This window comes from Schistocerca nitens, chromosome 2 (genome assembly GCF_023898315.1).
Source record: "Schistocerca nitens isolate TAMUIC-IGC-003100 chromosome 2, iqSchNite1.1, whole genome shotgun sequence".
Lineage (NCBI taxonomy): Eukaryota > Metazoa > Arthropoda > Insecta > Orthoptera > Acrididae > Schistocerca > Schistocerca nitens.
The window spans coordinates 269892056-269909699 of record NC_064615.1 but is presented as its reverse complement, the minus strand read 5'-3'; positions in this window follow the sequence as shown (position 1 = coordinate 269909699).

Below are 17644 nucleotides of genomic sequence, written 5' to 3'. Positions count from 1 at the left end.
CAGATAGCCATACCGTAGGTGCAACCACAATGGAGGGGTATCTGTTGAGAGGCCAGACAAACGTGTGGTTCCTGAAGAGGGGCAGCAGCCTTTTCAGTAGTTGCAGGGGCAACAGTCTGGATGATTGACTGATCTGGCCCTGCAACACTAGCCAAAATGGCCTTGCTGTTGTGGTACTGTAAACAGCTGAAAGCAAGGGGGAAACTACAGCCATAATTTTTCCCGAGGGCATGTAGCTTTACTGTATGGATAAATGATGATAGTGTCCTCTTGGGTAAAATATTCCAGAGGTAAAATAGTCCCCCATTCGGATCTCCGGGCGGGGACTAATCAGGAGGACGTCGTTATCAGGAGAAAGAAAACTGGCGTTCTACGAATCAGAGTGTGGAATGTCAGGTCCCTTAATCGGGCAGGTAGGTTAGAAAATTTAAAAAGGGAAATGGAGAGGTTAAAGTTAGATATAGTGGGAATTAGTGAAGTTCGGTGGCAGGAGGAACAAGACTTTTGGTCAGGTGAATACAGGGTTATAAATACAAAATCAAATAGGGGTAATGCAGGAGTAGGTTTAATAATGAATTAAAAAATAGAAGTGCGGGTAAGCTACTACAAACAGCATAGTGAACACATTATTGTGGCCAAGATAGGCATGAAGCCCAAGCCTACTACAGTCGTACAAGTTTATATGCCAAGTAGCTCTGCAGATAATGAAGAAATTGATGAAATGTATGATGAGATAAAAGAAATTATTCAGACAGTGAAGGGAGACGAAAATTTAATAGTCATGGGTGACTGGAATTTGACAGTAAGAAAAGGAAGAGAAGGAAACGTAGTAGGTGAATATGGATTGAGGCTAAGAAATGAAAGAGGAAGCCACCAGGTAGAATTTTGCACGGAGCATAACTTAATCATAGCTAACACTTGGTTTAAAAATCATGAAAGAAGGTTGTATACATGGAAGAACCCTGGAGGTACTAGAAGGTTTCAGATAGATTATATAATGGTAAGACAGAGATTTAAGAACCAGGTTTTAAACTGTAAGACATTTCCAGGGGCAGATGTGGACTTCGACCACAATCTATTGGTTACAAACTGTAGATTAAAACTGAAGAAACTGCAAAAAGGTGGGAATTTAAGGAGAGGGGACCTGGATAAACTGAAAGAACCAGAGGTTGTACAGAGTTTCAGGGAGAGCATAAGGGAACAATTACAGGAATGGGGGAAAGAAATACAGTAGAAGAAGAGAGAGTAGCTTTGAGGAATGACATAGTGAAGGCAGCAGAGGATCAAGTAGGTAAAAAGACGAGGGCTAGTAGAAATCCTTGGGTAACAGAAGAGATACTGAATTTAATTGATGAAAGGAGAAAATACAAAAATGCAGTAAGTGAAGCAGGCGTAAAGGAATACAAATGTCTCAAAAATGAGATCGACAGGAAGTGCCAAATGGCTAAGCAGGGATGGCTAGAGGACAAATGTAAGGATGTAGAGGCTTATCTCACAAGGGGTAAGATAGATACTGCCTACAGGAAAATTAAAGAGACCTTTGGAGAAAAGAGAACCACTTGTATGAATATCAAGAGCTCGGATGGAAAGCCAGTTCCAAGCAAAGAAGGGAAAGCAGAAAGGTGGAAGGAGTATATAGAGAGTCTATATAGGGGCGATGTTCTTTAGGACAATATTATGGAAATGGAAAAGGATGGAGATGAAGATGAAATGGGAGATAAGATACTGCGTGAAGAGTTTGACAGAGCACTGAAAGACCTAAGTCGAAACAAGGCCCCGGGAGTAGACAACATTCCATTAGAACTACTGACAGCCTTGGGAGAGCCAGTCCTGACAAAACTCTACCATCTGGTGAGCAAGATGTATGAAACAGGTGAAATTCCCTCAGACTTCAAGAAGAATATAAGAATTGCAATCCCAAAGAAATCAGGTGTTGACAGATGTGAAAATTACCAAATATCAGTTTAATAAGCCACAGCTGCAATACTAACGCGAATTCTTTACAGACGAATGGAAAAACTGGTAGAAGATGACCTCAGGGGAGATCAGTTTGGATTCCATAGAAATGTTGGAACACGTGAGGCAATACTGACCCTACGACTTATCTTAGAAGGAAGATTAAGGAAAGGCAAATCTACATTTCTAGCATTTGTAGACTTAGGGAAAGCTTTTGACAATGCTGACTGGAATACTCTCTTTCAAATTCTAAAGGTGGCAGGGGTAAAATACATGGAGCAAAAGGCTATTTACAATTTGCACAGAAACCAGATGGCAGTTATAAGAGTCGAGGAGCATGGAAGGGAAGCAGCGGTTGGGAAGGGAGTGAGACAGGGTTGTAGCCTCTCCCCGATACTATTCAATCTGTATATTGAGCAAGCAGTAAAGGAAACAAAAGAAAATTTCTAAGTAGCTATTAAAATCCATGGAGAAGCAATAAAAACTTTGAGGTTTGCCGATGACTTGGAAGAGCAGTTGAACAGAATGGACAGTGTCTTGAAAGGAGGATATAAGATGAACATCAACAAAAGCAAAACGAGGATAATGGAATGTAGTCGAATTAGGTCGGGTGATGCTGAGGGTATTAGATTAGGAAATGAGAGACTTATAGTAGTAAAGGAGTTTTGCTATTTGGGGAGCAAAGTAACTGATTATGGGCGAAGTAGAGAGGATTCAAAATGTAAACTGGCAATGGCAAGGAAAGCGTTTCTGAAGAGGAGAAATTTGTTAACATCGAGTATTGATTTAAGTGTCAGGAAGTTGTTTCTGAAAGTATTTGTATGGAGTGTAGCCATGTATGGAAGTAAAACATGGATGATAAATAGTTTAGACAAGAAGAGAATAAAAGCTTTCGAAATGTGGTGCTACAGAAGAATGCTGATGATTAGATGGGTAGACCACATAACTAATGAGGAGGTACTGAATAGAATTGGGGAGAAGAGGAGTTTGTGGCACAACTTGACGAGAAGAAGGGATCGGTTGGTAGGACATGTTCTGAGGCATCAAGGGATCACCAATTTAATACTGGAGGGTAGCGTGGAGGGTAAAAATCATAGAGGGAGACCAAGAGATGAATACACTAAGCAGATTCAGAAGGATGTAGGCTACAGTAGGTACTGGGAGATGAAGAAGCTTGCACAGGATAGAGTAGCATGGAGAGCTGCATCAAACCAGTCTCAGGACTGAAGATCACAACAAGAAGATGTGTTAATTTCATCATTTAAACAAATAATTTGGCCTAAATTTTGTAGTTGAAGAAACTGTTAAAAAGAGAGAATTTTTTGATATATTCAGTTAATGTAATGAGTTAAGTTTTAATTGTGATTTCTGAAAATTTAACTTTGAACAATGTGTAGTTTGAGCACCTATTATTGTGAGCATATGTAAGGGCCCGATTTTTGGTCCCCAGACAATCAGTCCACAGCCGAGTTTCAGACGGGGAACCTGTGTTGGTTAGATCATCAACAATGAATCTGTGAAATAAGTGTAACACAATTAGGCCATGTGTTAAAACAATGACAGTGTCTGCTCCATATGTACCTTTCTATTCTCCAAGAACTGTGAACTTTTTGGTTAGGTTTTTACTGCTCGTAGATGATCATTAGTAAACTATTGTAGCAGAGTGTGGATGTTTGCCTGCAAACTATTAATGGGGCTTATAGAAAGTTAAACAACAGTGCACTGGCCATATTAACTGTGTTTTATGGGGGGGGGTTGTAAAACACATATATGCACCTGTCAGTTACAAATTTAAAGTAGTCTGTGTTGTACTTACACATCCCATTTTTCAGCCAGTGTAGCAAAGCAGTAAGTCGACACCGAGGACACAGGCAAAGAAATAAAGTGGGCAAACTGTCACATGTTGTGGGCGAGTATGTGGGCTTCAAATTGTTGCAATCACTTGGGCCATTCCTCTTGTTGTTCACAAACTGGCGAAAACGTAGTATGGCTGCAGGTGTTACTGTAGGTGATGCTTGTTCCGTCGGGCACACAGCATTAGCCAGTAGCTGCTGCACCGTGTTGGTCGAGGTAGATATTTGCTGCATCTGGAACTGAAACATCTGCATTAGCTGTGTTGCACGTAACACGTGCAGCTGTGGCGTCTGAGCAGGGCATGGACATTTTGGAAAAGACAAATGCAAGAAACAGACAAGTCAAGCAAGAAAAATAAGTACAAAATTAAAGAAAACTTCTGCAATGCCCACCTGAAAACACTGATTAACAAAAGAGACAGTTAAAGCAAGGAAAAGCCCCTGAAAAGAAAAGACAAGAGAGAATTAAGGCACAAGCAAAACATAAACGAAAATTTCATGCCCACAAGGTGCGGGCTTTGTTTGCGAATCCGTTCCTCATTGCCAATGCGAAATCCTGCCCACTTGTGTAATATAGGGTGCCAAGGAAGCTGCTTTCTCGGGTAGCTAGACAACATGCAAGCAAATCATATAGTGGCATTTATTACAGTAACTGAATTAATAATACTTAACTTTACCTTCTACACCGAAATGTTGCAAGCAATTGGCAACATACAAATAATCAATATCCTTCGCTATATACAATTTCCACACAAGCTCGTAAGTCACAGCTATCGTTAACATCACTGCTTTTCTTGTGCAGCTGAGGCTAGGTGGCACATCGCTTTTATTCTCTTTGTGTAGAGGCTCCTCATGTCGTGGTGATGTCCTAGTCAGTGTGCTGTTGGCTGACGTTGTCTCACAGCCCTCACTGCTGTGTCATTCTTGATCTTCGTGCCGCCACTTGTCATTACACCAGAAAAGAAAGTAAAAAGTTTCAACGAAAGTTGAGACTAGCTCGCAAGTACTTACATTTTTGAGATTCAGTTCTTTGTACTGATAAGAAAAATATCTTAACTTCAAAACAGTAACCACACCTTTTGGAACTGTGTTTCTTCTTCAGGAGGAAAGGTGAATTCGTTCGGGAAAAATGGAAGGATTGGGGAGGAGGGGGGGAGGGGGGGGGGGAGGCAGGTTGCTCAAACCATACAACCGTACATTGAGAGGGTCGAGCCTTTTGTGTGGATGAGAGTTAGTGAAAACTAAGTAGAAAGTATCAGCAAAGCCCTGCCTAAATAACAATACCCTACAGCTCTCTCAAAAGCAGGCAATGACACAACATACTTCATGCATGCATTTTGGCAGATGTTATACTGTGGAGTTTATTAGTGCACTAAAGATCACACATTGAGTTGCAAACAGGCACAACAAAAAGCTGTTACACAGTGAGCTTTCAGCCAAAGCCTCCTTAAATGTTTTTGAAATATTAGTCATTGGTGCTAATATATCAATAAAAGTATGTGATGGTTTAAATTTGATCCAGTATATTTTTCTTCATTTCACTCATCATGATATACTGAGAAAAATGCGTCAGTATATTGGAAAACTACACCAACAGTAACTGCACCCTTCACGCAAATCACACCTCAGGAACTTTTCCAGGGTAAAGCCGTTCATACATCTCCAAAGAGATGGTGAAAAACAGAGAACCTCCATTTGAAAAATAGGAGAAGAAGTCAGCCACTGTTTTTGATGCAGCATTAGAGTGTAGTGTGAAACTACTAGATGATTATCACTCATGTTCAGAAAAAAAAACCAGAGTGAATGACTAGAGATTGGACATCATATTTACAGGACAGGTGCATTAGTATGTCAGACCACAGGTTCAAAGTCAACATTGATATGGTGCAACAACACCTACCAGTAAAATGTGCCTGTGGCTCTCATTGTCACTGTAAACCGAAGGTAATGGATCAGTGAGACATTAGCAGACGTGCAGGATGCCTCACAGACGTGTTGACGTGAACTGTACCCTCAAATCGGTGAGTCTGAAAGACGGTCCAATATTGGCATGAGAGAATGTGATGCATCCATATAGGAAATTGTTACTCGTGTGTGAGAAAGTGTTTCTGTAGTGCATCAGCTGTGTGCAGAATGGTTCACAGAAGGCCATAGAACAGGACGAGATGGGTCAGGTCGCACTGTGCAGACCATCCCACAAGAAGATTGATGCCTTGTCCAAATGACATTGCAGGACAGATCTGCATCCTCAGCTCTGGTGCAACAGTGTAACACATCCTACACTATCAGGGATGACAGTCCATTGTCATTTATTATGGCATGGTTTACATGGGCGTGGTCCACTTCTCTGCCTACCTTTGACGAATGTGCAGAAACATGCAAGACAGCAATGGTGTATGGAACGACATCACTGGGGACAGGAATGCCATCAGATAATGTTTTCTGACAAGTCCAGGTTCTGTTTGTTTGAAAATGATGGCCACATTTTGGTTCGCTGCAGACAGGGAGAGTGGTATCACAGTGACTGCATTCACACAAGACATACAGCAACAACTCACGGCTTTATAGTGTGGGGTGCTATTGGGTAAAACCACAAATCACAGTTGGTGCGTTTCCAGGGCAGTGTGACCTATGTGAGTGACATCCTGCGACCCGTAGCTCTACCCTTTCTGTACAACATCCCAGATGTCATTTTTCACCATGACAATTCACAACCACATGTTGCTCCATGGACATATGCCTTTTTGCTGTTACAGGATGTCAGTCTTTTGCCCTGGCCCACCAGACTTGTCGTCAATCGAAAATGTGTGGGATATGGTGAAACAATGGGTGCAGCACTGTGACCTAATGCCAGTCACCATAGATAAACTTCGGAACCAGGTGAATCCAGAGTGGATGGCTGTACCACAGCCTGACAATTGTGCTCTATATGTCTCTATGGCATCTACATCTACATCCATACTCCGCAAGCCACCTGACGGGCCGGCCGCGGTGGTCTAGCGGTTCTGGCACTGCAGTCCGGAACCGCGGGACTGCTACGGTCGCAGGTTCGAATCCTGCTTCGGGCATGGGTGTGTGTGATGTCCTTAGGTTAGTTAGGTTTAAGTAGTTCTAAGTTCTAGGGGACTTATGACCTAAGATGTTGAGTCCCATAGTGCTCAGAGCCATTTGAACCATTTTGAACCACCTGACGGTGTGTGGCGGAGGGTACCCTGAGTACCTCTATCGGTTCTCCCTTCCATTCCAGTCTCGTATTGTTCGTGGAAAGAAGGATTGTTGGTATGCTTCTGTGTGGGCTCTAATCTCTCTGATTTTATCCTCATGGTCTCTTCGCGAGATATACGTAGGAGGGAGCAATATACTGCTGGACTCTTCGGTGAAGGTATGTTCTCGAAACTTTAACAAAAGCCTGTACCGAGCTACTGAGTGTCTCTCCTGCAGAGTCTTCCACTGGAGTTTATCTATCATCTCCGTAACGCTTTCGTGATTACTAAATGATCCTGTAACGAAGCGCGCTGCTCTCCGTTGGATCTTCTCTATCTCTTCTATCAACCCTATCTGGTACGGATCCCACACCGTTGAGCAGTATTCAAGCAGTGGGCGAACAAGCGTACTGTAACCTACTTCCTTTGTTTTTGGATTGCATTTCCTTAGGATTCTTCCAATGAATCTCAGTCTGGCATCTGCTTTACCGATGATCAACTTTATGTGATCATTCCATTTTAAATTACTCCTAATGCGTACTCCCAGATAATTTATGGAATTAACTGCTTCCAGTTGCTGACCTGCTATTTTGTAGCTAAATGATAAGGGATCTATCTTTCTATGTATTTGCAGCACATTACACTTGTCTACATTGAGATTCAATTACCATTCCCTGCACCATGCGTCAATTCGCTGCAGATCCTCCTGCATTTCAGTACAATTTTCCATTGTTACAACCTCTCGATACACCACAGCATCATCTGCAAAAAGCCTCAGTGAACTTCCGATGTCATCCACCAGGTCATTTATGTATATTGTGAACAGCAACGGTCCCATGACACTCCCCTGTGGCACACCTGAAATCACTTTTACTTCGGAAGACTTCTCTCCATTGAGAATGACATGCTGCGTTCTGTTATCTAGGAACTCCTCAATCCAATCACACAATTGGTCTGATAGTCCATATGCTCTTACTTTGTTCATTAAACGACTGTGGGGAACTGTATCGAATGCCTTGAGGAAGTCAAGAAACATGGCATCTACCTGTGAACCCGTGTCTATGGCCTTCTGAGTCGTGTGGACGAATAGTGCGAGCTGGGTTTCACACGACCGTCTTTTTCGAAACCCATGCTGATTCCTACAGAGTAGATTTCTATTCTCCAGGAAAGTCATTATACTCGAACATAATATGTGTTCCAAAATACTACAACTGATCGACGTTAGAGATATAGGTCTAAAGTTCTGCACATCTGTTCGACGTCCCTTCTTGAAAACGGGGATGACCTGTGCCCTTTTCCAATCCTTTGGAATGCTACGCTCTTCTAGAGACCTACGGTACACCGCTGCAAGAAGGCGGGCAAGTTCCTTCACATACTCTGTGTAAAATAGAACTGGTATCCCATCAGGTCCAGCGGCCTTTCTCTTTTGAGCGATTTTAATTGTTTCTCTATCCCTCTGTTGTCTATTTTGATATCTACCATTTTGTCATCTGTGCGACAATCTAGAGAAGGAACTACAGTGCAGTCTTCCTCTGTGAAACAGCTTTGGAAAAAGACATTTAGTATTTCGGCCTTTAGTCTGTCATCCTCTGTTTCAGTACCATTTTGGTCACAGAGTGTCTGGATATTTTGTTTTGATCCACCTATCGCTTTGACATAAGACCTGAATTTCTTAGGATTTTCTGCCAAGTCAGTACATAGAACTTTACTTTCGAATTCATTGAACGCCTCTCGCATAGCCCTCCTCACACTACATTTTGCTTCGTGTAATTTTTGTTTATCTGCAAGGCTTTGGCTATGTTTATGTTTGCTGTGAAGTTCCCTTTGCTTCCGCAGCAGTTTTCTAACTCGGTTGTTGTACCACGGTGGCTCTTTTCCATCTCTTACGATCTTCCTTGGCACATACTCATCTAACGCATATTGTACGATGGTTTTGAACTTTGTCCACTGATCCTCAACACTATCTGTACTTGAGACAAAACTTTTGTGTTGAGCCGTCAGGTACTCTGTAATGCATAGAACAAGGTATCAGGGCCCATGGCGGGCCCTGTGCCTACTAGGAAACAGGGCGCATTCTGAACCGTGATGACTGAAATGCTAATCATTTCTGCAGAACATACTAATGTACATGTCTTGTGACTATGAACATCCCATCTCTAGTCATTCGAGCTATTCTGTTCTTCTGAATATGAGTGTAATAAGTTTTGCATTGACTGACTGTTCTGTCAGTTCGTGGTAGAATATTTTATGCAATTTGAGTGAAACACCCATAACACTGGTGTAATAGTCTACAATATTTATTATTTTACAAACTGGTTTTCAGCTGTTACCCCTTCATCAGATACAATGATGGCATAACAGCCCAAAGCTGGATTGTAAAATAATTCCTTTTGTAGCATATTGCACCAGCATTGTGTATGTTTCATTAATAATAATAAAAATTTTTATTGCAGTTCATTTTATGGACTAAATCAGTATTTTGACTGTGCTACAAGTGGTGAAAAGTGATCTACAACAGTAAAGGGTTCATGTGTATTATTTATTATTTAAAAAATAAGAAAAATACTCTCTGGGACTTAATGTATTAATTTATGTTAAGTGTACTTAAATCAATTTCAAAAAGTACTGCAAAAACTGTAACTAATATGGACAACTTTAGACAATCTTATAAAACAAAAAGAAAATCATCTCCACAATGAAGATTTCGTTTTGGAGTAATTGCACGATATAAAGAGAGTGGGCAGAACTAAGACAGCAGTAAGAGTTTTGGAAATGTTAGCGACATTTAAGCTCCAAAGTGGCATAAGTTTGTTTCTCAGTTTCTACTGTTTGCTTCATTGTTCCTTTATTTAAAACCATATGTATAACTTAATGCATACCAATAAAAACTTTTTGGGTTACATGAGGGGAAAATAACAAATGTGAATTATCATGACTGTATTGTAAAAGACAAAGAGGTGGAAACTTGGTTGACATAGCACTCTTGCAACAGCTGCACTTGTTGATGGTGCAAAGTGTAATATCTTGATTTAAAGGTTGTACATTGCAACCAAATATGTTTCAGTTGGATTAGAAAAATAGGGGTGAAGAGTCAGTTATATTTTTTCTGACAGTTCAGTTAATAGAAAGATTACCTCTAATTCTGCAGATCAATGACAACTTGGTCCTCACTGCCATCCAGGAGAACATTCCAGGTCCTCGTTCCATATTATAAATATTGTACACATTTTCAAGTGCATACAGAATAACTGATTGCATTTAAAAATTCAATTTGTTACATTTTGCTTCCCCAATTTGACAGTGCATTTTCATTGATGAAAGCCTCATTTTTGATTGTCAGATATTTGTTTGATATTGAAAGCAAAAAAATTACTCAAATTTGGATATAGATTAATTATGAACACATTGTGCTCTCCGCTACTGGAAAGACAAAAAAAAGGAAGCTTATTTGTCAAATTTTCAGTGACATGAAATGCTGTTCACTGGAGTTGTAGCCCACAAGTAACATTCAAAACTACAGAAGTGTAACTGAATTAATTAATATAGTAAACACATTATTCAAAATTTTAAATGTTAAATTTTCTTTTTAATCTCAGTACTAAAATGGGTAGGGAGTTACTTCACAATGAAATATCAAGTTCTGTAGTAGAGATGATTTTGAACAGCCGACCTTTTAATAGAAATACAGAGATTACAACCACCACAGTGTAATTAATGGGAGTAAAGCATGCACTGAAAGAGCAGATAAGAACTGCTGAGTCATGAGGTGAACTTACCAGGGACAGAACATGATCCGACTACCAATCTATGAAGGATGGGAAAGGACACTGTGTCTCACCATATCTGCTAACATTGCTGATGCGTAACATGAGAACCAAAGGCACTTAACAAAATCTAGAATGTTTCCTCTATCCAATTCTTTTCAATGGGTTCAAAAAACCTACCTACTCACCCTCAGTTTCTGGAGAACTTTCTGCTACCAGTTATCTGTAAAAGAAATACAGTGTATGATAGTGGGTATCTGTACAAGAAATTCCTTACATTCCGTGGGAGAATAGCTTTTGACACTCAGCAATGGCTGTCACACTGACGCATTTACATGCAATGCCCATTCAAATCGTAATACTGCAAAAAAGATGTGATTTAGAGAGATGAAAAAGAGGAAAAAATGAGTCAAATCGGTTCACAGAAATACACTCCTGGAAATTGAAATAAGAACACCGTGAATTCATTGTCCCAGGAAGGGGAAACTTTATTGACACATTCCTGGGGTCAGATACATCACATGATCACACTGACAGAACCACAGGCACATAGACACAGGCAACAGAGCATGCACAATGTCGGCACTAGTACAGTGTATATCCACCTTTCGCAGCAATGCAGGCTGCTATTCTCCCATGGAGACGATCGTAGAGATGCTGGATGTAGTCCTGTGGAACGGCTTGCCATGCCATTTCCACCTGGCGCCTCAGTTGGACCAGCGTTCGTGCTGGACGTGCAGACCGCGTGAGACGACGCTTCATCCAGTCCCAAACATGCTCAATGGGGGACAGATCCGGAGATCTTGCTGGCCAGGGTAGTTGACTTACACCTTCTAGAGCACGTTGGGTGGCACGGGATACATGCGGACGTGCATTGTCCTGTTGGAACAGCAAGTTCCCTTGCCGGTCTAGGAATGGTAGAACGATGGGTTCGATGACGGTTTGGATGTACCGTGCACTATTCAGTGTCCCCTCGACGATCACCAGTGGTGTACGGCCAGTGTAGGAGATCGCTCCCCACACCATGATGCCGGGTGTTGGCCCTGTGTGCCTCGGTCGTATGCAGTCCTGATTGTGGCGCTCACCTGCACGGCGCCAAACACGCATACGACCATCATTGGCACCAAGGCAGAAGCGACTCTCATCGCTGAAGACGACACGTCTCCATTCGTCCCTCCATTCACGCCTGTCGCGACACCACTGGAGGCGGGCTGCGCGATGTTGGGGCGTGAGCGGAAGACGGCCTAACGGTGTGCGGGACCGTAGCCCAGCTTCATGGAGACAGTTGCGAATGGTCCTCGCCGATACCCCAGGAGCAACAGTGTCCCTAATTTGCTGGGAAGTGGCGGTGCGGTCCCCTACGGCACTGCGTAGGATCCTACGGTCTTGGCGTGCATCCGTGCGTCGCTGCGGTCCGGTCCCAGGTCGACGGGCACGTGCACCTTCCGCCGACCACTGGCGACAACATCGATGTACTGTGGAGACCTCACGCCCCACGTGTTGAGCAATTCGGCGGTACGTCCACCCGGCCTCCCACATGCCCACTATACGCCCTCGCTCAAAGTCCGTCAACTGCACATACGGTTCACGTCCACGCTGTCGCGGCATGCTACCAGTGTTAAAGACTGCGATGGAGCTCCGTATGCCACGGTAAACTGGCTGACACTGACGGCGGCGGTGCATAAATGCTGCGCAGCTAGCACCATTCGACGGCCAACACCGCGGTTCCTGGTGTGTCCGCTGTGCCGTGCGTGTGATCATTGCTTGTACAGCCCTCTCGCAGTGTCCGGAGCAAGTATGATGGGTCTGACACACCGGTGTCAATGTGTTCTTTTTTCCATTTCCAGGAGTGTATATAAAAAGTCACATTTTACGATCATTTTTAATATTTTTCTGCGTTCCAACACTCGAGTGTGCTGTCAAATTATTAAATAGGTTGCACGCTGCCTTCAAATTTGATGGAAAAAAAATTAAAAACAATCTAATAAAAAAAGGCAGATCACAATTAAAGGATAAAACTAACATGTAACACTTTTCTTCCTCATTTATTTCACTTAATTAAGTTAAAATACTTCAAAACAAATTATTTTAGAAATTCAGTAGTATTATTAAGCACAGTTTGTTTTTATTTTAAATACTGAAAAAACTATAACTTTCTTGTCAGAGAAAATTCCAGGAAAAAATCTAAAATATATATGTTTCATTACTTGTTCCCAGCTGAATGTCCTTGGAAAGTTGACTTTTTGTTGAAGTTAGGCATCATGACCAATCTTGACAGCAACACTGTTCCAATGAAGCTGTTTATAGACTCAGCTCTGCAAACGTTTTCCTGGTGCTTCCATCACAAGTTTCACACATTGTCAAACTGCCTGTGTGTGAACTGGCTGTAAGATCACATCAGTTCACTCTATGGGAAGGATATGTTCCACAGTGTGCACAAGTTGAGTAAGCTCTGCCAAAAGAAAAGTCAATTCCTCAATATGTTGACCTTCCTAATGAGGTGTTGAGGTGAACATGTTGTACCTTTGTTTACTAAAATCAAGCATCACATTAACATGTAAGTGGTAAATAGAATTAAGTACCATGCAAGCCTGTCTCTAGCATGTGAGAAAATTTTGACATCCAACGAATGTTAGATTTCACTTCAAGAGAGCTTTTTCATCTTCATCTTTAAATGTCGACTAAATTCTCTGCAGAGTCTTGGGAATGGATTGACAATGTGACATGGCCACAAGCACAATCAATGCAGCTGGAAATGTCTGCACACCAGAAAGCAAAATTTGATTTGCTTGCACAAAAAGCCAAGACAAGATGCAGAGAACCATACTGTAATTAATCTCACTGACAAACATCTGGATGGGGATATAGTAAAGACACTTGCTAAGGGCTAATTTTTGGCCACTCCAGAAATGCTGCCAATAGCAGATCACATCAGCTGTGTGGATCATGTTGTAGCTTCTCACCCACCAGTAGCAGCAGAAGAGGTTCACAGCTAAACCTGGAGAGCACTTCCCAAGGTGGCAATACTATGATGAAATATCCCCAAGAGAGGATAAGTAACATTGAGAAATTTGTGGAAGGACAAGGAAACTGTAGCTCTGACAGCTGACAAGGGCAATGCTACAGTCCTAAAGTCAGGTGTGGATTGCACTAAGAAAATATTCAATGTTTTGAAAGATGTTGCATACAGATGGATTGGTGCTAACTGTACAAATAAAATCGAGTGGAAGATAATCATTCTCAATGAGTCAGGCCTGCCACATAATATCTTTAAGGGCAAAAAAACATGAGCAGCAATGCCACCATGACTATATTGTTTTCCTAAGGTCCTTAAGGAAAGAATTACTGTAAAACCAACAGTTAGTAAAACTGGCACACCTATGTACCAGCTGGCAAAATACCTCAAACACATTCTTCGTGAATATGTGGGGATGTGTGAACACCACATGTGCAACATGCAATGCTCCACCCAGATTTATCCCGATATGGATGCGTATTTGCTTATAATTGACCGTGAGCAGTGATTGGACTCGTAAATATTTCTGGGCAGACACTTATGTGTAGTAAATAATTAGCATTCAGTTTACTGATTACTCTCTAGAATGCAGAGCTAGTTTCTTACCACACAATTAGGGTTTTGATTAAAAGAACCAACAAAGTAACATTATTAAAAACACTGAAGAGAGGAGCACAAATATTAATGGCACCACTTTGAGATGATGATGTTACACTGCAAATGATTAATATGGGCACCATACATGTACTGAGTTAATTAGTGGGAAATGGACTACTTTCATATCCACAAAATATTTTTATTGTAAACTTATTTAATTGGATAGATAAACAATGTACTACTTGTGCGGCAGCAGCACACACACATAAAGGACTGTTGTGATAGGCAAGCTTTTGGAGCCAGTGACTCTTCTTCAGGCAGCAGGGTTGGAGGGGAAGGAAGAAGGGTGAAGGAAAAGGACTGGAGAGGTTTAGAAAAAGGGGTAGATTTTGGGAAATTCACGCAGAACCATAGGTCAGGGCAGACTGGCCGTACAGGAAAAGAAGGAAAGACGGTTTCTATTGTAAACTTGACACACTCATAACTACATGTGTTGTGGAGTAATCAGTGAACATAACTTGCTAAGCATTGAAGGTGCTTGGCTACTGTGGTGGTGCTTACCTAGTTATAAGTACTTTTGTATTACTTTACAATATCTGATCATGTTTCTAGAAATGTGCTTTGTATTATTATTAAAACATAACTCTTTATGTCAAAACAAGCTTACATTGATGTGATTACATTTTCATTAACTTTCATTTAACAAAACAAATTTCCGCACTGTGACAGATTGGAAGTTACTTTTGTCACATGCACATAAATTTATGAAATCATGTAGACTGAAATACCACACAATAATTTTCTGTTGCAGGTAAGAAAAATTGCACGGTATCTTTTGGTGTCTTGGTCTGCAACACTACTCCCTATTTGTAGTAACATTTATAATAAAATATCTTTCAAATTTCTTTGGTAACACTATGATGTTTTACTCAATAATGCCAGTAATAGCAATTTAGAACTTGTTGTATTTAGCACCAGCTCACTTCTTTACAAACAGAGAGATGAGGTTACGACTTTTACAATACACTGAACTGCACCAATAAAAAATATACTTAAGTCTTTTCACAGGTGGTGAACACTGTTTATAGCCTCTAATGAGAATTGCTACAGTATGATGAATTTGCCACTTTTAATTGTATGTTAGATGTTGGATGCCGTAAGCCAGCATACAACAATTTCAAACTGGCCCACAAAAATATATAGCCACCTCTTCTTCCATGGATAACAGCTGCTTCAAAAACTGCAGAATTTATAGAAGCAACTTTATCTCTTCCATCTGAGGCTTGTATAACAATGATGCTCGATTTTGTCCACCACAATGTAATATACATGTTCGACATTTCACACATAACCCAATACTGTCTATCCTTTAACACCACCTAGAGAATGTTGTTGTGAGTAAAAGGGCAGTAATTCCGCTTCCAAAACCCTCCTGCTGGGAAGTTCCTATTGATTACATCTTAAAATTAAAGTCATGACCCTGTACATTTGTAGTTAAATAAGATCATGACAATTATGTGATAAAAGCATTTTTACAACATACATGTAACAATATAAAGTTATTATTTAAACTATAAAGTTCAAAACAATATATCTATAATTTAAGATTTCTCATTTATTTGTCTGGTGGTAGCACAGTACAATGATAGGCAAGCTAATTACATAACTATTACCGCTAGATGGCAGAAGTGTACTATGCTCACCTCACTACCTTCTATGTATTGTTATCCATCTATCCATGGCTAGTAACAAGTTATGAAAAAAAATCTGTGTTATTGAAATGAAACAGTTTATACAAGGTGGTAATGATACTTGTATCTTTACAAACTCCCCTGACTTCATACACCAGGTCCGTCACTTGTGGCTCCAGGATACAGATATTATGGTCACCTTCAATGTAGTCTCCCTTCATACAATGGTTTCACTTTCTGATTCTTTGGAACCATTCACATTTTAGACTCTTTCTGATGTATACATATTTCATATTCACCAGAAAATGTGATGAACAAACTGTGGTAATGAGTAGCTCATTACCACCTATTGTGGTGAATGTGTACACAGAACTCTTTGAAGCAAAGGTCCTAGAATCCACAAAGTTGAAACCAATGTGTTTCTATTGATATGAGCACAACATGTATGTAGTGCAGTCATATGGACCAGAAAAGCTTCAAGAGTTCCTGTAACATTTAAACTCCATCCATTATAATATAAAATGCATGATGGAACTTGAAAAGAAGACCAACTGCCTTCCATCGAGATGTTAGGAGAAGAACAGATGCATCCCTGGCTCACAGTGTACCTGGAAAACATACACGCACTGGCCTCTATCTCCACCCCTCGGGCCATCATGATCCATCACACAGCAATTTGTTGCTGAAGACCCTGGTCCATAGAGCTCAAACACTTTCAGGCAAGGAAAGCCTTAACAAGAATTACAACACTTATGAATAGTGTTCCAAAGAAATAGAACAGGCAATGTAATCAAAATTAAGACTGCCTGAGAAAAAGGTTGAGACTGAGACTGGAGAAAAGAAGCCAAAAATCGTGCTAGCCCAGTATTTTGAAAGATCGGTAGAATCCTATGGAAACGTGGTATCCATTGTATTTTGTACCTTTCAATCAAGACAAAACTATTCTTGTAGTGTTAAAGCAATTCTAGGTCTCTGAAAGCCAGATGTGTATTGCATTTCATGTGAATGTGGCATGTCTTAAATGGGACAGACTATTAGAACAGTCAAGGAGAGATGAAAGGAATATGAGCAATATCCTGATTAAAGCAAACAAGCAGATCAGGTGCAAGCAAGCATTGTCTCAAATATAAAAATGAAATGAATTATGTTGAGATCAGTATCATGGTGGAAACACCAAGTTTCTGGGACAACAAAAATGAAGACATCAGGAAATGTAGTAAACAGGGACAGCAGTTTCAGTTTAAATAACGTGTGGGGTCCAGCACTCAATTTATTAAAATCTCACCAGCCATTACATCTGTCAGAGTTAGAAGACAGTGAAGAATCTGTCTTGTGCAGCCTGTAATAAAATAGCATCAAAAAGCATACATGTGTTTCAGGAAACTAACTTTGCTATAAATGGCAGCATGAGACCAAATATAGTTCACAATCTGGTTGGAATCCAGACAGCGAGAACACATAATAGCAAAACTTGCAGCACCTGAAGAAGACAGCTGGATTGGCCAATGAAATATTGTTCAGAAAAGGAGAACAACAACTCAGAAGAACACCCAGTAGCATACTA